The 20,380-nt window shown below is 48.2% G+C and overlaps 1 protein-coding gene across 5 annotated transcripts in view; it reads right to left on the minus strand.

The window, feature by feature from the left end:
• Positions 1 to 4,365, minus strand: part of RAD54L2 (RAD54 like 2) — a 70,050-nt gene extending 65,685 nt beyond the window's left edge. For 3 of the 5 annotated variants that reach the window (XM_075762855.1, XM_075762856.1, XM_075762850.1), the window contains exon 1: positions 4,226 to 4,365. The gene's annotated coding sequence lies outside the window, so the exon portion shown is untranslated. The remainder of the gene's footprint in view (positions 1 to 4,225) is intronic. The other 2 variants (XM_075762851.1, XM_075762852.1) reach the window with 2 other exon arrangements.
• Between the last annotated feature and the right edge of the window lie 16,015 nt (positions 4,366 to 20,380).

The raw sequence follows: 20,380 nt of genomic DNA on the forward strand, positions 1-20,380 counted from the left end.
TTGATAAGTTTTATATCTGCATGACTGAAAGCAATATATACTTTTTCATGTCCCCCCTTTTTTTTTCCCCCAAACTTGTTTCAACTTCAGATATACTGTTAGTTAATATGTACAATTAGCTTTGGCTGGTTACCACAGATGAAATATTGATCAGTAACTTTCTTAGTGTTACTTAGGATGAGAAGTCACCAGCTAACTAGCTTAAAAGAAAGATGACTTAAAAAAACACCCAAAAAACCACAAAACACCACTACCACATTCTCAAAAGTCCAACCAGCTTCTAAAGGTGCCTATTCAACAACTTTTCCCCTCTCATGGCTACCTGTAATTCCATCTTCTTCCTTCTCACAGTATGTAATGACACCTGATTTCATCAACTAATTCTGCCCCTTCCTCAAACAACTTCCCCTTTATCCTTAAGATTCTGTTTCTTAATAAGCATAAAACCCTAGAAACTAAACTTAAGGTTTCTAAAAGTTAACAAGAAGTGAAAATTTCATTCATTGTTTCAATTTACCTAAATATCAGATTCTACACATGCTATCCTACAAGTTTGAACCCAAATATTGGTTTCTACTTCTTCTGTGTTGGTGCAAGTACTTAATAAGCACCGATTTGGGGGGCAGGGGGAAACCACAGCTCTCTATAAATTCTTATTTTTATACAGCTAAAAATGTTGCTTAAACACAACAAATTCCTGTCTTGCAATGAGCATTCTCCAAAACAAACCCAGCTGTAATTAACTGAACAAACTTGACAATCAGGAAAATATTATGTAGAAATTATTTTATGTAAACGGAAAACACATGTCTGTATTATATCTCTACCAAGTATCTAGGAATATCAAACAGTACTTAACCTCTGCAGGAACTAAGTTCTCCAGAATTAAGTTTAAAATAAGAAACTTTGTTAACAGAGAATATTTATCCTACAGGGTATTATCCCCCAAAAACTTCTAAGCACCTGAAGGAAACAAGTTCAAAGAAATTACACTAACGTAATTGCACTGCAACTAGCTGCATTCTTTAAAATATTGCATCGAAATGTTTCATTTAACCCACACCCATAAACAACACTATTTGAAGACACACTTGCTATGTTATTAAATTCTGGATTTGAATTTGATCAAACGCGATTTAACTCAATCCTCATGGGAAAAGTCTCACTCCGCTGCCACTCCCTTCTTAGCCTAGTAACCTGATACATCTCAAAGAGGTATTTGAAACAATGCAATTTTGAGAAACAAAGTCAAGGCAACGCAGCACGCAGACCTCCGGCTGGGAGACGCGACCAGTCAGGGGATGTGTGACAGCAGAAGAGTTAGGAAAGGCCAGGTAGTCAACAGTCACCACTAGCAACTACTGGATTGTGTGGGAAAGGATGGAAAAACTACTGCTCAATGCTGCAGAAGGTGCAATTTGAGGCAAACACACGTATATGTGCACACGTACACATTAACAAGGCTCTTTTCAGAGATGCGCGCGGGCGGATGAGAGACAACGGTTGCGTGCATGTGTACACAAATACATACCTGCACATACATGCAGATGTACACAGAAACACAAAATGTAACACATGGTGGACAGCAAGCTAAACATGAGTCAGCAGTGCGCCCTGGCAGTGATGCAAGCTAACAGCACACGGGGCTGTATCAGCAGGAGCATAGCCTGCCTGAGCAAGGGAAGCGATCGCTCCCTTTCACTCGGCACTTTTCAGACCCATCTGAAACACCACGTGCAGTTTTGGACGCCCCCAGTACAAGACAGACACAAATGAACCAGAGTGAGTTCAGTGGAGGGCTACCAAGATGCTTAGGGGGATAGAGCACTTGCTGTATGAAGAGAGGTTGTGAGAGCCGAGATTGTCCAACTGGAGAAGATAAGACTCTGGGGAGCGGAGAGCAGATCTCCCGCACCCGCTCACAGGTTATCAAGAAGACGGAAGGCTGTACACAGGCTCTGCACAGAGGTGTGCAGCAGGAGACATGAGACATAAACTGCAACAGCAGAGGCTGTGACCTGACAGAAAGAAAAGGTTTTTCCCTGTGAGGACAGTCAAGCACTGGAACAGGGATGCAGAGACTGATGAATCTTTGTCTTCGGAAGGTTTAAGACCTGAATGAACAAAGCCCTGGTCTGAACTTGGTGTTGATCCCACTGTAAGCAGCAGGTTGGACTAGAACCTCCTGAGGCCCTTTTCAACCTGAATTATTCTCTGACATTAACTCAGACCCCAGAGAACACTATAATGGCCTGTTACAATTTTCTATGCCAGATTATATCTTTCAAATCTCCACTAAAATGCAACCACTGTTGAGACAGAAAAATGTTGTTTGGTTCTTCTCTGCAAAAGAGCACACGATGTTCCAGTCCAGGATCTTCAATACTCTCAAATATCAAAACTGGAGTTTCAAGAGTCTTTAGGGAGGCAGAAGTTACCAGTTACCCAAGTGCAATACAAGTGGAACACAGTGGCTAAACATTCAGCTTTTTTTTTTTTTTTTGGGGGGGGGGGGTGGGGGGGTGGGGGGGTGTTGGTATTCAGTCTGAGGCAGTGTTAACCCAGAAAACATCACACATCCACAACAGCTCTTCCTTAAAGCAGCAACTACATTTTTCTTGGGAATTTCACATTCGACACCTACCGTTAATGAACGACCCCTATTTCTAATGCTGATAAGGTCACAGGATAAGAAGGTACACTGTTCGTGCTGTATATTCAGGATGTATAGCTTTACACCTGGGGAAAGAAGCCTCACTTAGCAAACCAAGACCACATCAGAGCTCCCATCAAAAGCACCTGCAGTGGTCTAAGTGGGCTGTTTTGTTTTCATCCCTCTGCTGGGTGCTACCGCCCCTACAGCAGAACTACCAAAACAAAGGCTGTTTATTCTAAGCTAATTGATTTTGCATCGAAGCAGAGAGTGCTCACAAGGTCCATTACTCTAAGTCAGGGAGGGGAGTCACCACCTTCGACCAGGCAGCAGGAACATCTTCAACCAATACAGAAGTTTCTGCAGCGATTTCCTATGGGCGAAATGATTATTCACTAGGCACGATGCTCGGATAACCGTACGAAAAATATCCAACAAAGAATATCCAACATTAAGAAAGTTAAAAAGAAAAGAAAATGTAATCATTAGCATCTTATTAGCATAAGAAAGGAAAAAAAGAGCTCCATTATTTCCTTTTAAAGATTTTTTTTCCAATAAAAATTCCCCACCTGCATACGAAGTGATGGACTAAGAACTTTTTAAAGCACCAGTTTTGTACAAATCGATGAAGGGGCAGGACGGGAAGTCAATGGCGTTTACAAGTATATTACAAATGCGAGCGCCGAAACATCCAGTCACAACGTAACCACCAGCAAAAGTAGCCCATCAACTATTCCATGGAGGGAGCAAGTCACAAAGCAGTGAGACAGGATCAAGTGGGAAGAGGCAACAGCTCAAACAACTGAGCCTTCTCCCTCCAAAGCTCACCAACAAGTCTCACACAGACGCCAGATTATTACTTTGCGTGTCTGTTTACCAGCCCTACAGATCACTGCTGTTCAGTCTCAGCGGAAGTGTGACAACCGCTGTAACCCGGCACAGCCGGGCTCCGTCGGGCCCCTCTGGCTCCGTAGCCTCCCTCCAGCACGGGCCGACACCCGAGAGGCCGTGACACCCCACGGGAGGCAGGTGCACCCCCCCAGGCAGCCCGCCCACACCCCCTAAAATCAGAAACTCGCTTAGGCCCCGAAACGCGGCGTGCACCGACCGAAACTCGGCGGGATGCTGAGGAGGGCGGCGAGCCGCGCTGCCCTGCCGGCCCCCACGCCCGGGCTCGGCGGTCCCCGGGCCGGCCGCCCCACTCCCACGATAACCGGCGGGGCCCGGGAGATGGGTGCAGCCTCAGCCCGGCAGTCGGGCGGCCCCAGCTCCCTCGCACCGCTTCCCCCCCACCGCCCCCAGGCCCGGGGCGGCTATTTCCGCGCCGCCCCCACTCCGCCCGCCCCCGGCAGCCGTTACCCCGCCACTCCCCCACCCCCTTCCCCAGCCCGGGTGTCCGCTCGCCCACCGCCACAGCCCCCCCGGGCCAGGTGGCCGTCGCCCCACGCCGCTCCCCGCACACCCCCGGCGGGGCGGGGCAGGCAGCCGCGGGCCTCCGCCGGCGCGCCCCTTCCCGGCCCGCTCCCATTGTGGCGGCGGCGCCCCCACCGCGCCGCACCGCCGAGCTCTCACCTCGGCGGGGGGCTGCGGGCCGCAGCGGGCCCCGGGAGCTGGCGGCCGCCCTCCCGCCTCCGTCCCGGCCTCAGCAGTCAGCCGCCGCTCGGGGGCCGCATCACCCAGCGTCCGGCCCCCCCCACCCCCCGCCGGAGCTGCGCAGGATATCCCCCCGGGCAGCAACAGGCGCCTCCGCCGCAAAGGTTCCGCAGGGCGGAGAAAGGTTCCCCCTCGCCCCAGAGGGCGGGAAAGCTCCGGGAGCCCGGGGACGGGGCGCTCCGGCCCTGAGGGGGCCGCGCTCCCCTCGGCGGCCGTCAGGGCCCGCCGGCCGTGGGATGGGGCTGTTCCGCGCAGCCAGGGCCCACCCGAGTCCCGCGGGCCCCATTGGCCGCCCGGGCAGGCCCGGCAGCAGGGCCGACGGTGCCGGCGAACGGTGCCGGGAGCCCACCTAGGGGCTGGGGCGGGTATCGGCGGGAGCCGCGGCCTGGGGATGAGGGGCCTCCCCGGCCGCCTCGCTCACCGGCGGAAGTCTCGGCTATGAGGGAGAGTTACTGCCTGGAGCGCGGGGGTAAACCCCCTCGCGGGATGCTGTTAATTAGCCACCGGGTCCCATGGTAATGAAGGCTGAGAGGCCTCAGGGGATCTCTCCTCCAGCCTCCCCCTTAAGGCACGGACAATACAGAGCTCAGCTCTGGGCCTAAAACCCTCCATGTATGAAATTCCATCAGCCTCTGAGCCCTGGCTCTAGCGCTGGACTTCTTCACAGGAGAGAACTTTTCCCTCATATCCAGTCTGATACAAGACCCGTTTATATTTACAACCAGTTTCTCTGTCTCCTGAAACAAACCTGGCTCTGCCATCTCCACACCATCTCCATGGGTACTGGACCATCACCACTGAGTCCACCCAAACCCTTCTCCAGCTCAACCCACCCATTTCCCTCAGCCCGTTGTGTCCCAACGCCGGTCACAGCCTCCACAGGACTCACTTAAATTCGCCTCTTTCACATACTGCAGACATCCAAAACCGCACACAGCATTTCGGATGTGATCTAATGAGCGCTGGGTAAAAGAGGAGCTCATCACTCACCTCCACCGGCTGGCTGTGGTCCCACAGACACAGCCCAGCATGCCGATAGCCTTCGTCGTTGCCAGGACACACTGCTGACACCACACTGGGAGCGTGCTGCTCACCCTGTACAACAGCAGGAGCCTGGTATTTCCTTTCTTTAAGGGGAAGAAAAAAGAACAAGACCAGCAGAGAAAAGTGCCTGTCTTGTTCTCCAGACTGGTACTCAAATATTCAGACCATGAAAAATAAAAGTGGGAGACTGGTGTCTGACTCTGGATCTGTAGTGGCAGCCTGGGCACGATCAGTGTAACTCAACCCTTAGTCCTTCAGGGGTCTCCTGGATTTCAGCAAAGCCAGAGCTGACCCAGAGTAAAAGGACTCTAACACCACAGAGCCATCTCACAAACAGTGTGTCCCTGAGCACTTCATAAAGCATGAAGTATCACAGAAAGCCTCCCTACCTAGGCATGTCCAAACCCTCCATAGGGCCTTCTGTTAAACCGGACGTGAAATTCTGGGTTTGCCTTCCCTGCCCCAGCCTGTCACACAGAGGAGACATTCAGAGAGAAGGATGACGGTAAAGGCCTCAGAGGCAGAGTGGAACAAGTGCAAGTTAAAGCAGGCAGAAGAGCCCCCAGCAGAGCAGTGAGGAGTTCTTATTGGCTTTTATTCCACACTACAGCGTTAAAAAATCTTGTGCTTCAGACATTTGCTCCACAGTAGCATTGACAAGCACAGTCCAGCTAAGAATGGCTGCCTCAGGGACCACTCCTGCAAGTACTGCAGCAGTTAGCACCTTCTTGTTTCTGTGAAGTTAACTAAGGCAGCAGAAACAGACCTAGAGTCTTGGCTTCTGTAGGTGTGCGACCACTATCTTTCAAAGTCAATGAATCTTTGCGATCAGACTTCCACGTTGTCCAGCAGATGTGTCGGGCTGGGTGTGACACAGGGGAGCTGCCTGCACAGTCCTGCTGCAGCGTTTGCCCCCTCACACAGCTCCACATCACTCATGCTTCCTCAGCAGGTAGCTCACAGTCCAGCCTCAGGACACCCACATTCACCACACTGAAGCAGATGCCACCAGGAACTCCACCAACAACATCCAGTCCGAGCAGCAAGTGTGAGTTATTACTGCTGGTTTGCAACACTGAGGTTGGAGTTACACCATCCAGATAGAACTGGGGTAGAAAGCTCAGGTGTTATTCCTCAAGGAAACATAAGTACCCTCAAGTCCCACCACACATGGCAGCTCTGGCTCCTTAAACAGCTACCAGCTGTCCTTTGCCATCCCTGTGGAAGATTAGGTTGAAGGAGTGACCCCCTCCCAGATTAAGCAAATTAAGAAATGGTCTGAAATCTTGAAATCTTCCAAGTGGGATCAGTGGTTCTCACCCAACTTGAGCAGAGCAGCCATCCACATAACCCCCCAAGACCCTTCACAGCCTTTCACACATACATCAACCATCACCAGAAGTGCTATACAGACAACAAATTGATGTGGTTCCTCAGGCCAGTGGTCGATTGCTCGCCACAGTGGTGTGCCCTCCATCTGTCCCTCACACAAATACCACTGGGCACCTGCAGCAGGCTTTGCTCTGAGCTGGGCAGGCACCCCAGCATAGGGAACTTCCCTCAGCTGGGTGTTGGAAAACACCAAAGCAAAGGTATGTGAAACACTCCTCCTTCCCTCGCCAGACTCCTGCTGACACAGATTTCCTGGCTTTTGCAAACCCAGCCAGGGCACAGGCCCAAGGGGAGACCCATAAGATCTGTAGAGCAGTTGATTTTGACCTGATCTCATGACACAGCTGCACACCAGTATGCGGGGCACTTCAGCACATGTAAGCTGTAACAGATCATTTCCCACCAGGGCCCCAGGCTTCCTCCAGCACTCCGCTGCACTAGCTCTCCTTTAGAAATCCCTGCACATCCAAGGTACAGTGGACCCTCATCTCTAGGAATAAATAGAGCTGACTGATATCCTACAGCTGGGCCCCAAAAGAGCAAGACAGACATTATCTTAACACAGGAAAAGCCATCAGATTTCAAAGCAACAGCTTCAACTTCTATGTCTTTAAATGCTCATATCATTTACAGTCTGAATTGGGTTCCTGGGCAGTATCAGTTACATGGATTAGGAGCTGTAGAGGACATTAGTACAATTCCTCTTCCTGAGGTTTTTACAGCTTAATGGACAGGAAGTGTTGCTGGTGAGCCTCCAGCTTCTGACACTCCAACCAGAATCTCCCCCAAAGCTCCCCATCTTTCCTTTGTGCTTTTTTCTGTCCTAGAATCACTCTCAATTAACAGTACAAAAATAAAACCGATGTCATCCATCCCTCCTAAGCTGCACATGCATTATTCATCAACATGCCTTAATTGATTCTCTCATAACCATGAGCACTTCTGCACTTGGCTATGTCATTCTTGTCCAGCAGAGCACAATTTATGAAGTTTTATGCTACTTGGAAAAGGCACTTTCAAAGTGTTACCTTTCACAGCTTTTCTGATCAAAGCTTCAAGTTAGAGCTCAATACATGGAGCCATCAGACCTCGGGTTTGTGTCCAGACAAGAGTGTCCATCAAGTAACTCTGCTGCACTGATGCTCAGTGTCCTGACTGGGAGGTCAGCACTGCTCGAGATACTCTGGGCCCTTTTCCCACACCAGGGTCTTTAGAAGAGGTGAAAGGCAGGATTTGAGAAGGTCTCCACATCTCTGAATAAATGCTCTGCAATGTGTAATCCACAGAACATGTAAGGAGTTGAACTGTCCTTGCAAAAACTTTCCATAAAAGTTACAGCAGCATCTCCTAAACATGTTCACCTCACCACAGAGGACAAGGCTCTGTGAAGGTTGTCTCTGGAGCAGGAGAAAAATACATATCCCATCAGGAGGATAACTCAGCTTTGCCTTCATTGCCCTGACACTAGAATATCTCTGGATTCTTCCATCCTAAGCTCTGTCTGAGAAGAGTTTGGGTAACTGAAAGCCTGTGATGGGATGCTTGGAAACAGAGCGGGTATTATCCTGGTGCAGTCCACAGACTGAGTCAAAGGAACAGGTCTGAATTTCCCAAGCAGCTGGGAGCCAGCATATGACACCCCACTCAAAGCAATTAATAGATCACTAACCTCATCACTGGCACAAGTGTGTTGGGTTTGAGGGGACCATAAATCACACTGGTTGTTTCTTAAGTACTTTAGTGACAGCATTAGAACTGCTACAGCATAATTCCTACTACTGGTGGACATGCCCTTTCTTCGATCCTTCTCTTGCAAGTGTTGGGTCTAATCTGTGTTACTTACCTGGCACAGAGGAGGCATAGTCATCAGCGTGCCCTGGTGACACTACTCGTGCTTCCTGCAGACCTTCCCTGGCCAGCAGTGCCACACAGCGCTCTGCATCAGACCACCATTCACCTGCTTAACCACATCTCTGTTGCCTCCTTCTCAACATGCCTTTTTTTGCCTCTGATTTTCCCCATTTCTTCATTTGATGCTTGCTCTGGAAGCTGTTCACTGGTCTTTTTGCTTGCTGCTACACCATCCCACTGCAGGAGAAGGCAACACGCTCCAGCTGGTCCCTCACTCACAGCAGGCACGTCCAAACTGCAGGATGGGAAACCTGCAGGTGCTGCAGGGCTGTTTCCATCCTGAGAGAAGGGCTCAAGCAGTCATGCAGAGGGAAGGAAAGTGAAAAATCAGAAACAAAATTTCACCCTATTTTTAATATCACATTTAATGTAACATCAAGCTTTGTGCTGAAGGACTTGGTCAAGGGGTTACCAGAGAGCCTCAACTCAGAGGACCCTGTTAAGTTTGTGGTAGTTCAGCTTCACAGACATTTAACCAGCATCATAATATTCAACTTGGATTTCTCTTGCACCTCAACATTCAGTCTGCAGCCTTCTCCTTTCCCCACTAGAAGGGGCTAAGAACCAGACATTGGAGAACAGAAACAAGGGAGTTTGGTTATTGACAAGTTAAAAGCAGTTCTCATTACATGAAACAACTCGAATGCTTCCTCTGCATGTTAGGCTCTGCACTAGCCCAATCCAGAAGAAATTCAGAGCAAGATCTCTCTGCTTGGAGAGCAGGCATTTATTTTGCTTTCTTAACCCTGTCATGAGCTGCTCTGGGAAGGATTCCAGCACTGAAGTGTTGTAATGCCGTTGCATAACTCAGCACAGCTCACTTGAAGGCTAAAGAGTGTTTCAACACCCCATTTTCAAACACTGGGTGATACAGTTGGGTGCAGCCAGCCGGAGAAGGCAGCAGGAAGGTAAAACAAGGCATCACCTTGCCTAGAGGAAGGTGGAAGGGTTTACAGTTTCAGGTCAGGAAAGGGAGTAGCAAAGATGTGACGATATACAGAGTAACAGGAAGGAGCGAGGGCAAGATAGGGCATTTTGCTCATAGGAGAAGCAGTGGTATATTTAAAGAAACAACAGTAACAAGTTTAAGAACTAGCACAAAGCAACACCTTATTAGTAAAGGTCACTCAGTTGCTCTTGGCAATCCCCACAGCAGGGCACCTGGCTAAAGCAAGGCTCACCCTGCTTAGCCACCTACTACAAGGACAAGGACTGTGAGGCCAGCAGCAAAGCCCACCCGCAGTGCTCAGACCTACCCTGGAGGGAGGCAAAGTTAAACCTGCAGCTCCAGCACATGTAAGTGCATCACTGAATTACCTGCAAAGACCCATTAGCAAATTCACAGCAAGGTCAAAAACATTTTGAAGTTATATAGTTTTCTTCTTGCTCTGCTTAGCCAGAACCACATACTGTGATGCAACTGAGAAGTAAGCAAGAAAAATACAGACTTACAATAAGACATTACCACATTCTTCTTCTCAGGCTTCTAAGCCCAGCCTGAGAAACCGGACATCTTCACACTCCCTCCTAGGTTCAGCTCACTCCTTTTAAGCCTTCCTTTCAAGCCAGTTGGTTACAGCAGGTGCAGCAGGGTCAGCACAACATCCACCCCCCACTCCACCCCCAAAATGCACTGATCCTTTCCTGGCCAGCATGGGCTTTCTGCATCCCAGGGCATTTCACTCACCTAGGATAAGAGGAGGGCACAGGGTAAAAAATCACCTCCTCACCTTCCTTAGTGGCAAATAAACCCAGTGGGGAGTCAGGACTGCCCTGCTCTCAGCTGTGCCTTGGAAGCTACAAGGAGAAGTCACCAAAGGGTTATGTCTTTCCAGCAGACAGCTCTTGGCTTGTCCTTATTGGAGGTACAACCAACTTTTATGCCACTTCAAAGAGACAAGGCAACCTTCTTCTGCCAAGAGGACCTGGGTCACAGAGCTGGGGGAGGCTGGTGCTCGCTCTGCTTTTGTCTGTAGCCAGCTCCACTTTTCTGTCACCAGCTGTGGGGCAGAGAAGATGACATGATCCAAGACCAGTGTGAATAAGTTTTCACCACCACTCCTCTGCCAAGACCTCTTTTCCAGTCCTACAGTAAGCTTTCTCCTGGGGAATTAACTTTGATAACACTCCATACAAGGGGGTTTTCCCCTGTGTGATAACACTGTTGGGCTGCAGACATCAGGGCCCTCCTGGGGTCCTGACCAGCCTCACCAGGGCTTCCACTCATGCCCCCCTGCCCATTGACACAGGGGCTCGCTTTAAACTCAACCCTGGGCATTTAGTCTTGGGTTATGTCCCATTCTGGTTGGTATTGCTGAATGTGGTCTTTTGTTCATTAGAACACCTGGAATCACTGCAAATTCTTTGATTTAAGCAGCCCATATGTAGGGATTACCATCAATTTCATTTTTTATTTATTAGCAGTAATGCTTCCTTTTTAGTATCGTAATCCTGAGGCAATGCACCATGTGAGACTCCTTGGTCATACACATGACTGTTTGTTCAGGCAATGAAGTGTTAGTGTCACCAGGAGCCGCTCCTTTCCTGACACTCCACCAGTATCCCTGGTTGCATCCCACCTGGAGCCCTGCAGCCATTGCCCACTATCCACCATGTTGTTGTACCAGAGGGGTCTTCCCAACACCCTGTGCACCGCAATTAGCATTTTAATGCTTAAAACTCCATACAAATAAATGCAAGCCATAGCATCTCCTGATTTGGACCTGTGATTTCTTTGTCGCTACTCTGATGTCCTCCTTTGTTTTATTACCAGTAGATATTTTTCACGTTTCTTGTGAAGTCAAAACATCCTTCTAAAACATTGGTGGAGTTGAAGATGAACATAATTATGCTAATGGCAGAAATTGATGTGCTTAAATTCCACATTTCATTATGTGCTACCATCCCAGCATGCCCTGTCTTTGGGAAGGGATCTTCACAGCAGTTATTCCTGCTTCCTCACTCAGTGGGAGTATGCTGGTGTAATTCAGTGCTCTCTGCAGTCTCTGTCCTCCTGCAGTGGGTGGTATCTGAATTTTGGAACAATCTAACATTGTTGTAGTCTGCTTTTCCCCCAAAATGGCTGATTTCACTCATTTGAAAAACAACCCCTAAATAACAACCATTTAAACTACATTAAACAGCATTTCTCCCTTTCATTGACTCCTCTGGCTTTACAATTTTTTCTGAGGTTCAGAAGCTTAAGGAAACATCTCTGTTTCAAAAGCACATTTTCATTCCTGCAAGGCTCTCAATCTCTGGGGCACGATTTAACAAAACAGTCTCGATAGTGGATGTATTTAAGTAGGGAAATTATGGAACTGCATGTACGAAGGAGGTAATCGTGGGGCAGCTTGTATGCATAAAATGTCCTGATACATAAAAGGGGAAGAAACATTAAAGTGTTATTCCTTCTCCTGGTGAACAACCTTCCCCACTGAAATACAACCTGACCTGCCTAGCCAGCCCATTGACAGGAAGGAGAGGAGGACAGTGCATTTGGAGGAAGGACAGTATTTTTGGAAACTTACAGATCAGAAAAACAGTTAAGGTGACAACATACCTGTTGGAGGAGCTTTGGGAACTGTACAGCACTCCCTCTCAGGCACTACCAAAGGGTTATGAAACAGCAAATGGTTGCCTTTCAATAGTGCAGGGACTGGGACATGTTTGGCACGTGGGGCAACAGGACTCAGACCCTTCCCTTTCTCCAGCTTATGGTAGAGGAAGCAGCCTCTGGGATTCCCTTCATCACCCTGTGTGACGATCCAGCACAGGACGCGCGTAGATGTCCAAATGTGCCCTTTCTTACTTGCAGTTGTACTGTGCCGCTCCCTTGGTCCCCTCTACCCACCTTCCTCACCTACGTGGCACTGATGAGAACAAAAGTGGAGAGTAAATTAAGCCATACAGTTTACATCACTGTCTGGATCCTGGTCTAGACCACACAAAGGATGATGTTGAAAAGATTAATTTGCTGAAGTTAATTGGCACTAGGAGGGGGAAGGTATTAGTAACAGTTTTATTTTCAGTTTATTTCCAAGTATCCAAAATAGCTATGCAAAAAAAAAAAAAGGCAAATTACTCAGCAAAGCATCCATGCTGCAGCCAAGCTGCACACACCCATGGTGGGGGATTGTTACAGATAGCTGAGCCTGGAAACACTGCATAGCAACCAGAATTACGTGAATTATTAGGGGAAAATTAAAGAAAAACCACAAAAGAAGAGACAGAAGAAGCCAGAGAATGACTGGAACTGTAGCTGCAGAGGGTTAGAAATCAGCCAAGTAACAGGAGTGAGGTTTACCCAGAGAAGTTTGCGTGTACCTACCAACAGGTCCCACGGACACAGCGACCATGGTGTGCTTTGCCATGGAGTCACAAACTGACAGAGCATGGGGCAGAGGGCTGCAGCAGGCAGTGACAGCCCTGGCTGCTCCTTTGCACAGCCACTTACTCCACAGGAGTGAAAAGCAGTGGGCAGAGAAGATTTTCCACAGATACAGACTCCTGGAAGACCACCAGGCAGAGGAGGTGTTTCTGGATGTGGGTGCCATGCTTTCGGCTCTGCTGGGAGATGAGCTGGAGGCAGGGACTTGGGCTCTCAGGGTGCTTCGATGTTATCAGATCTCTGCACTGCTCAGGGCTTTGCAGGAGAATTGCAGAGCTCTTTGGCTGTTTCACACTGGAGATGTATTTCACAGCACACAGACTTGTTTTTCTTAGTAATCTTTCATTTTCTTAGTCATATTCAACTAGTCCACACCCTGGGTTTAAACCTGCTTGCATACAGTCTGGGTGCAGAACTGAGCAGGAATGGATTGCTCCCAGCTGGTGCCCGCATGGGAAGGAGACTGCTGAATTCCCAAGAGAGGTTTGGAACACAAGTGCTCCCAGCAGTTCCCCACCAAGCAATCAGAGATGGGATGAGAGGCCCTGAGCAGAACTTGCAGACCTGGGTGCTGTGACTGTGGCAGAAGCACTGGGTGAAGTCAAATAGTCCTTCCAGAAAACACAGCTCAGGGATGAACATGCTGCATCTGACACTTACATGGGGAAGAGGGGAGCCACAACCCTCCCTTTAACAAACCTCCCTCAGCCACCTGAGAATCCCTCCTGGGGATTATTCCTAACTGAGCAAATTCCCACCATCGGGTGCTGTTTCCCGAGGCAGGGAGCTACAAGCTGTGGAGTACGATGGTGTCTGCAGGGTGACACGTTCTCCTGCATGCACAGGGTGAGGGGTATAACTCCACCGATTACAAAATCCGTATGTTACCAAAGTCTTGGTAAAGGTTCAGCCAGGGTGGAACAAGAGACAAAAGCAGCATTGGGAATAAGAACAAAAAATTTTCTCTAAAAGTGTGGGGAGTCTCTGCAGCCAGTCCAGCAAGTCAAATGGTTTTGTGAACTTGTCTGGCTGTGAGAAAGCTAGTTTCTTCCTCCGCCTCTCCCATTTTGCAAGGCTCTTGGGAGAGTGATGCTGATCAGCTCCAGGCAAGGAGGGAACTAGCTCAGAAGAGCTGAAGCTGTGAGAACTCAGCATTCCCTTTTTAGCTGGTTGCCCCTTGTGAAGGGGAGATACGGGGAGTTGCATGGTTAGATCTGGAGACGCTGCTCTAAAGCAAACATTAAATATTCATCTCCTGGATGGTGGGTAACCGCAGCTGGTTTGTAAAACTTTCCACAGCAGGCAGTGTTGTTCCCTGCAGCTCTCCCCTGGGGATTCATCTTCCAGGGGATTCTCCCATCACTCCTGGGCAGTTTTCTGTAGCCCAGGAGAACAGAAGGCTAGTTAACAGTAACTAGCGGGAGAAGGTTGTGTATCACAAGGAGCTCATCAGGCAGGTAGCACAGCCTGATGCACCTGTCTGCTACAGAACCGGCTGGGAACGATCCCAGCCAGCATGCTGGGAGACGCTGGGATGGAGATGATTCCAAACGTCTATGGTGAAATCTTGCCTTTATTATCTTAGTCACTAACATCCCACATATTTCAAGGAGACCAGCATTTTACTCCCACGATCCAAAGACAAAACAAAATAAACCTTGGTACTCACAGCCGCAATGCAAAACTCCGTTTTATGGAAAATAGCATCCTAGCCTCAAAAAGTGGCTAAACACGCCTCCCTCTTCCTTCCTGGCTCAAAGCTTTGTATCTGTATTGCTAAATCTCCTGTGAGTTCTGCTGTCCAAACAGCCTGTAAAAGCCATAAACATCTCTCATTACTTCCTCCCATCTTTTCAATTTCTCTTTGGGTTAAAGCATTGTTTCCCTCCCAGACTACACTGAAGATTACTGCCCAGACACTACATGAAATGTAATATAGTATTATGATAAGCATACAGACATTACATTCAACACAAAACATAGGCTGTCAAGTAAGGTAATACAGGGAAAATTCTTGTCAGTCCTATCCGGTCGTACTGGTGATTTGGTATGTCCAACAGCTCTGAATAACACTTGAAGCAGAAAGTACCAAGAGAAAAACTCAGGAAAAAAATAATATTGATTCTTCTTAGTGGGGAATGCCAAAATTATCCCTCCGGAATGCCCCTATTTCATAATTAGTTGCATGTTATCACAATTTAACAATCATATTGTGGCAAGTAGATACATACACCTAAGAGATGGCAATTAGGCCTGAAGCAATGTACCACTGTTCAGACCAGGTTTGCAATGCAAATGCAGCTTGCAATATTGTTGCAAGACAAGTGTACTCACAGTCTCTGAAAGATGTACACTGACATGTAAATGTTCAATACTAAAATTGGTATTTTTATAGTTTTTTGTTCTTTTGTGTCCAGAAGTGGTAATAATGTGTCTTTCTCAGAAACCTCTTCCATTACAGAGGGAGGGGTGTGTGTGTGTTACAGAGAATACACATTTCAGGCTGAATGATAATGCAGAGCTTCACATCACCCGTTTGTTATCATTTGCAGTCGTTACTGGGCATGCAAACTCCTAACCCCAGCTCCACAAGCAAAGAGGACCTTCAGATATCTTTCTGGTTATCATTTACCAATGCTGGTTTTAGACCAAGGCTAAGGATCTACATCCCAACACTTATCTGCATCCCAAAAGGAATAGACTGCTATATAAAATTTCCTGCACTCCTATAAATGCAACTAAATGTTCACAAACAAAGCTCCCTGGAGAGCAAAGCCCATGAGCATCTCTCTGCAGTTGCTACCACAGTGCACCATGTCCCGGGAGCCAGTGGGATTTTCTCCTTTGTGGGTTGGCACCCGATTGAATTCCTAAAAATTCAGCGATTTTCCCTTCCCCTTCTGCCCTTGTCTTCAAGCGCTTCTGGTTTGTTCATGCAAAGAAATTTATGAAACTTCATTCTTGTTATATTTCCTCCCCACTGACTAGGGCTACAGAGCACCTGGAAGAAGGAAGAGACACTGTCATCTACACGAGGGGGTGAGTGGAAGAGGGAGGGGAAGAGCCCTCGAGCCAGTGCTGCTGTCTTGACCTGGCATTTTGAGTTCAGCAGCAGAACCGGCACTTTATGAAGTCACTCACGACAGCGGGTCTGCACCATTAACATCACGCACTGAGGCCTGCCTGCATTTCCAAGGTATGTGGGCTTGGTGGTGCTCAGTGACAGTAAGCTGCCCCGAAACGTCCCTGTACTGGAGCATTTCTGGGGCCGCAGAGGCCGTTTGGGGTCCTGGCAGCACAAAGAGAGGTGTTTTCAGAGGAAGTTTCTCCTTTTGGGTGAAAAACCATGAACTGTTTCATGAGAGAGGGAAACTTAGGGCAAATGTCCTGGGTAAATCCCAGCAAAGCTCCTCAGCCTGTCCCTCTTTGCAGCTTTACATGACCTCATTTCAACTGACGATTTTTCCCATGTCAAAAGCTGTTGAATACTCCACGCTGCTAGGGCAGCTGCAGGGCTTCTTCCTAGGTGTGGCTGAATTTAAGTGAGAGTAAAGTGATCTGTGTTCAGACTTTACAGTGGTCCAGGTCCAAATGTCTTGGCAATTGCAGGGGTACCATGCACACGTGGCTCCTTGGAGCCCATATCTGCAGAGCTTTGAGATTTGAGTTTGAGTTTGACCACCACCACTGTCAAACTAAAGATTAGGATTGCCAAATACTGAAGAAGCTACATATGACAAACATCATATAGCTATTATGAAGACCCTTGATGGAATTCCTCAGCAATAAAACCACCCATGAATCAAAAATTAACATGTTTGCACATATCTACAGTGCTTGTAATCATCATAGCCCACCTTCACCGATTTGCTTATTGTTACCCCATGCATCAAAACTGTCACATACAGGCACTTGACCCAATTAACTCCTGTAGAGAGAAGTCAGGAAGAGAACAGATATATAACCTGCGCTTAAGGCCTGATAATCTCTTAAAAAAGAGAAAAAACAAAACAAGCCCCTCTTGAAAAGGACAGTTGTCTTAAAACCATACTTCTTCCTGGTTTTGTTTAGTCTTTGTTTTTTAAAGCTGCTGTTGTTACAAGTAATCCCTAAGATCCTTGTTGCTGGAAAACATTAGGAGGAATTTGTTTATATTCCCAGTGGGTGTCTCACAGGCATTTCACAGCATGCTGTGTATGATCTTTCCTTGCTTCCTCCTGTATGAAGAGTTTTCTTTGCTGGTTGAGTGGCTGTTTTCTATAGTAACAAAACAGATTAAAAAGGAAAACCCTTGTTAAACCACAAAAAATAGCAAGGGATTTCATGTAGTGCCTGAAATTAACTTCTATCTCATTCCCAGTTAGAGAAATTAGTTTAGTCAGAAAACCATGTCTCATTGCCATAATGTCACTTTCTGTATACCTACTATCCCCTATTTTTTGGTGTGTTCTCCCTCGTATATTCTGTGTACATGGTTTATCTGTGCACTTCCACTCCCCCAAAAGGCTCTTTCCCAATTGCTGGATCACAGCTGCATCCCCCTGGGTAATACAGAGCCCACACATGACAGGACACACCAAGAACCCCACTTTAGAGTGATTTGGGAGAGCAGAGGTGTGAGTATCTGCTTGAAGCTGCTAGATGCCTGGGAGAAGCTGAGCATAAAGCTCTGAGCAGGACTCTGCCCAGTACTAGCTGCCGTGCAGCGTTACTACATGGTTCAGGTGCCACACTACTGGAAAGCAGCAGCGATTGCGTTGTATTATTTAACTTTCCTGTTGACTTTTAGCTTGCGAACGCAGAGGTGCTGTCATTCAGATGCTCAGCTAGGCAGAGTTATGTGCTCTTGGCATCGGACTGAGTGTCTGAATGGAGGGTTTTGGCACTAGCCTGTTTGGAAGAAAGCTGTTTGCCTGCTCATGTTCTCATTAGTATCTGAGTTGATGAACTACATTCTTCCACATTTCTGTGTTCCTAGATATAGATCTGGCTTCTCTCTTCAGTCTGGGCTCAATTCTCAGCCAAACGGTTGCTCGGGGGGGAGCTGGCTGGTGAGCCTGTGTCTGCACTGCTGAATTCATGCAAACACTTGGAGAGCCTGAGGTGCACTGTCTGCCTGATGGCAAGTCCTGCAGACCCTGTGAGTGTCCAGAACAGTTAGCGTAGTTGGCCATGATACAGTGCTTGATGCTTTCAAGAGTGAACTGCTTCTACTGCTCTACAGAACAATACACAGTGGTATCTGGACCTCTGCCAAAATGTAGGTCTCTCCCTAGCCCCTCCTCATAAATACCTTAGCTGGTTTTAGCTTGTGTTGCTGTGTTAGCTCCAGCCCAGAGAAAAACCTACCCCAGAAACCAGGCTGTCACTCTTCTTCTATCACTCTTTTCTCTCCCTGCAAATAACCACCCTTGAACTGCTTTTGCAGTAGGTCATGCCAGCCTGCTGCCACTGTCCCTCACTCCATCTCCATCTGGGAAGCAGAGAAGTTTTACCTGCTGCAAGAAACTTCTCTTTGCACTTTGCTTGGTCTTTTCTGCTGGAAGGAAAACCCAGATGCTCTCTCCACACAGAGGAGCAGGGTTAGCTCTCAGTAGAGGTGGTAACTGTGTTCCCTGGAGCAACTTATACCTCTTCTGCACTCTGTGCATTGCCTCTTCATGCTCCATTCATGAGTTGGGCTCCCTCACCTTACCCACTGTCATTCAGAAATAGCAAAGGAAGACAGGCAGAATTTGATTGAATGAACAAATGTTGTCTGTATTTTTATATTTTATTTCTCCATACGGTTATTGATGATTTTGCTCTATGTGTATGCACAGAAATGGCTCTTTCTAAGCACACCACCCCCAGATGATGGCTTGTTAATTTGAGCTTTGGGCTATTGTGCTCTTTTCTCTCCTCACAAGAGGATGCTGGTCTGGTGTGACGATCCTGGTGTGCCACCTAGTGATTCGACTATTCCCATGTCACACGTTGTTTATCATGGGCACTGAGTGCACATATTTTGGCCCCATGTGCCCATGGCCACCTGGATTGCAGGTAACCTGTGGCAATGCCTGCAGCCCCGCCGCTCTGCTCAGTCTGCCCAGGCAGGGAGGATCCCACCGCACTGCTTTTCCCTCCTTACTCCCACTTTCTGTCTCTTTTCTCCCATCTTTCTACTGTAGTATCTGCCTTCTCTCAGATATAGGCAAGAAACCGGAGCAGACAATTTGCTGATGTGCTGGCTACCAGCTTGCATTTCACCTGTGGCCATAACTAATCCATCAAGCAAAATTTTTGCACAGCATGTGAAAATTCAGTGTTATATAGATGGCAAGCAAGTGCTGTTGGGGAGTCTGTTTGGGCAGATCAAGCTCGAAGAGACGGTACCAAGGCTGGAGCTGAGGCCTTCCTGGGAAAGCTGTGTCCCCGCTGCTCACTCCCTGGGTACCCATGGGCACTGCAGGAGACTGGCAGGGTGGAAGGGAGGAAAGCAGTCTGCAGGGGAGCGCATCACAGCTGAACTGGTGTGCAGGCAGACTGACCTCCACTGCACTCCTGAAAAATGCCCTGCGTTCCCAGGTGCAGCTCCCCAGACGTCTGACCTCCCGCCTGGTTTCTGCCGTCCCCTGGGGCATGGGAGTTGTAGAGAAACACCCTTCAGTTTACAAGCATCTTAGCAGGGCGGGTTCAGACCCTCCCAAAAGTTCAGCTCCTGGCATTGTACTCTTCCCTCGATGCTGCCAGGGAATCCAACTGGGAGCTGTGTGTAGTTGCAGCAGCAGTGCGATACACACAAGTGCTGAGAAGGGACTGAACTCTATTACCGGACTTGCTACTCACCTGCTATGAGTCATGCAGCAAAATTATGCTGCAGAGGTTGGTAGCTGCTAAGTCAGTAACTACTGTCTTGGCCACCCTACAGCAGAAACTCAATTGCAAGTAGAAACACGGTGATGAGCAAACTGACTCCCGCAAGCAGATGGGGCAATAAATAAAAGGTGAAGTGGAGGAAGTCAATAAACTTTGTCAGTGTAGATCTGTGTTGGAGGTCAGGGTAAGCAATTAACTCTCCTGAGAGCCTAAAGGGTTCTTCCTCTCCTTGTAGGGCAGCCACCGGTAAGGAGTTTCTGAATGTTGCGAGCCTCCTGATCACAAACCCTTTCTTGTTCTCAGAGCTAAGCTCTGTTCAGGCAGGAAGGTGAAGCTGCTGCCTGGAGACTGGGTCTGGGGCTCTCTGCCTTTGTCAGCAGCTGTGAGCCGATGAGACATCCCAGACACATGCTTCCACTCTTAGTGGTACTCCAGGCATCCTCTGGAAACACAGCTTGTGTCTCCCCGTGTTCTCTTAC

Source organism: Balearica regulorum, chromosome 10 (genome assembly GCF_011004875.1).
Source record: "Balearica regulorum gibbericeps isolate bBalReg1 chromosome 10, bBalReg1.pri, whole genome shotgun sequence".
Lineage (NCBI taxonomy): Eukaryota > Metazoa > Chordata > Aves > Gruiformes > Gruidae > Balearica > Balearica regulorum.